Genomic DNA, 2946 nt, shown 5'->3' on the forward strand with positions numbered 1-2946 from the left:
GTTATAAACCCTCTATAACCTGACCCCTTCCCACTTTTTAATTCATCTTGTACCTTTCTTTACTCCCTCCAATCTCCCACAATACTCTGTGATTCAGTGACAATGGCTTCCTTGCTGTTTTTCAACATATAACACTCCACCCTACCCCCAACTCTACCTATTTTCACTGACTATTCCCAATGCCTGTAACTCTCTCCCTCCCCATCTTCCATTCTCAGTCTTCCTGTCTTCCTTAAAGTCTCAGCTAAAGTCCTACATCCTTTAAGAAGTCTTTCTGATTATCTGTAATTTATCTTGTTTATGTCTTATCTGCACATGATGGTTTACATGTCATCTCCCTCATCAAACTGTGGGCTCTTTGATTATTTATTTTTCTTCCTATTCCTATTAGTATAATGTCTGGCATATTGTTTTGTTGTTGCTGTTGTTATTATCAGTTGACTGATTTAACCTCAGTCTACATCTCATTTTCCTCATAAACAAAAGGAGCAAATGACTTTAAAGGAAAATCAGTGTGCTCCTGTAATATGCCATGCAGATGATGCAGAGGTGCCCCAGTTTTTAACCTTGTGTATATATTTTGAAGCTACAACAGCATCATGTTCAAAACTCTTCATATACTGGACAGCTACCTTGATAGGGTTGAAAAGTTCTTTGATACCCTCTATTGGAGTAGTTAAAGTGAGGGCTGTGAATTTGTTTTTGAAAACTATTTGGATAGCTACATTTCAGCCTAACTGGTTTCTTTTGAAACTCTATTGTTTTATTTTATACAATAAAAAATGTTCTTCTGAGAAAGGTTTCATAGCCTTCTCCAGACTGCCAAAGCTATTCAAGTTACACAAAAAGTCACTTCGAGAGAAAGAGAACAGGATGTCTGCTTTTGTGTTAAGGTTAGGAGGCGTGCTCTGGAGAGTCTTATCATGGACCATATAGACTTTCCCAAAAGATTAAGGTCTGGCAGAGGACAAAATGGCATCATTAGAACCAGCAACATATAGATATTAAGGATGATCCTGAAGTTACTTAGAGTTGATTTGGTTGGTGAGGGGAATCAAGGCAACAACAATGGACAAAGGAGTTGGTGGGAGCTACTATGATCATCAATGAATGACTCCACGACCATTGTTAGGTAGAGGCCATAAACACCAAACAAGCGACTAATTCATATCACTCAGATCCCACTGAACAAGGTTGGATCCAAATGGCTGAAAGACAGACTAGTATTAGGTTGAGCCTTTCCTGTTGGAGAGGCTCTGACAAACTTAATTCTTGCTTAACTAACTCTTCCTGGGTGCTTTCCACTTGTGTTACAGCAACAGTGAAGATTGAAGGTGATATATTTGCTTCTAATGCTGTCATGTCTGTTAGAACTGTAGGTTTCAGTGTCTGGCTAAGCAAAACATTGGATCCCAAGTGACAGTGATATTTCATTTGCTCTAGGAAAACATTTGGGCAATGGATTTCCACAGCCTATAAGGGGATGGGTCTCTGTGAATGAAGAGCACCATTCTTATTAGACTTATTAGTGAGTTGGAAGTTCCTCAAAACTAGAGTTTTGAGTGTCAGCAATAAGGGGCCCACCCATGACAGGTCTGGACCTATAAATATTTCAGAGGTTTTAGTAGAGCTTTAACTAGTTGAGGCAATTAGGGATTTTCTCTAGGGCATCAACATTTAAAGAATCCACTTGCTTCCTATGATACCTTCCATCAGTCCCATAGTGCCTGTTTCTCTTCTTTATTTCATATCTAGCCCTGGGATGACATTGCCAGAGATTTCAGTTGTCCTCATGTCCCTCTTATAAGGCTTCCTTTCCTCCAATGTCACACTTGGATGATTGTAACCAACTAGGATAGGCTGCCCTAGATGTGCCAATAAAGGGGAAATCTGTGCTAAAAGGAAACCCCAGAGCAGCAGTTAAAATAGTAGGTGCCTGCTTCCCTAGTCTTAAGATTCTCTCTTCTTCCCTGCCCTATCCCTACCATCCTAGCACAGGATGTACCACAGATGCTGTCATGTATGGTTTTGAGTTTCAGCACTGATTGGCACTGACTCCAAGCCATTCAAAGTCTTACATAGTATTTCAATGACAAAATAGGGTATAATATCCGAACACCCTGAAAATCCATACTTCTTGTGCAAATACAGGAAGTTAAAGAAGCATTTTGGGAGAGCAGGGGAAAAAGCAATGAGCCTTCCATATCAAGGATGGATCCATTAAAGTTCACCTTGGGATAGCAAATGAGGTAATATTTGTAAAATCCTCAGCAGAATATCATGTAGTAGGCACTATATAAATGCCTTTTCTCTTCTTTTCTTCCCCTAAGACAAAGGCCATTTGAGGAGAGATTGAGAACCTGTGTCTACACATTGTATGAGGTAGATGAGAAAATGTCCACGGATGATCTCAATCTTTTGGAGAACAATCTTGAAAAAATTGTCTTTTAGAAATGAAGTATATTCAGAATGTCCTGGAAGAATTCTTAGTCTATGGCAAAATCGTGGAGTCCTGTAGCCTTCATGCTTCATTGATGGCAACAATAAAGAAGACTGAAAAAAAATCTAATAATTTTAGCCATTTAGACACTTAATTAATTTTTTTATTATTTTTAAGGTGTTTTCAATTCATTTTTTTATTTAATAGCCTTTTATTTACAGGTTATATGTATGGGTAACTTTACAGCATTAACAATTGCCAAACCTCTTGTTCCAATTTTTCACCTTTTACCCCCCACCTCCTCCCCCAGATGGCAGGATGACCAGTAGATGTTAAGTACATTAAAATATAAATTAGATACACAATAAGTATACATGACCAAAACGTTATTTTGCTGTAGAAAAAGAATCACTCTGAAATATTGTACAATTAGCTTGTGAAGGAAATAAAAAATGCAGGTGGGCATAAATATAGGGATTGGGAATTCAATGTAATGGTTTTTAGTC

At 38.2% G+C, this 2946-nt stretch overlaps 1 long non-coding RNA gene across 1 annotated transcript; it reads left to right on the forward strand.

The window, feature by feature from the left end:
* The first annotated feature begins 1188 nt into the window (after positions 1-1188).
* LOC116421089 lies at positions 1189-2556 on the forward strand. The gene is made up of 3 exons (XR_004231406.1): positions 1189-1334; positions 2152-2249; positions 2331-2556. It is a non-coding gene; the product is annotated as an uncharacterized LOC116421089 (long non-coding RNA).
* Positions 2557-2946: the final 390 nt, after the last annotated feature.

The sequence above is a fragment of the Sarcophilus harrisii genome, chromosome 2 (genome assembly GCF_902635505.1).
Source record: "Sarcophilus harrisii chromosome 2, mSarHar1.11, whole genome shotgun sequence".
NCBI lineage: Eukaryota > Metazoa > Chordata > Mammalia > Dasyuromorphia > Dasyuridae > Sarcophilus > Sarcophilus harrisii.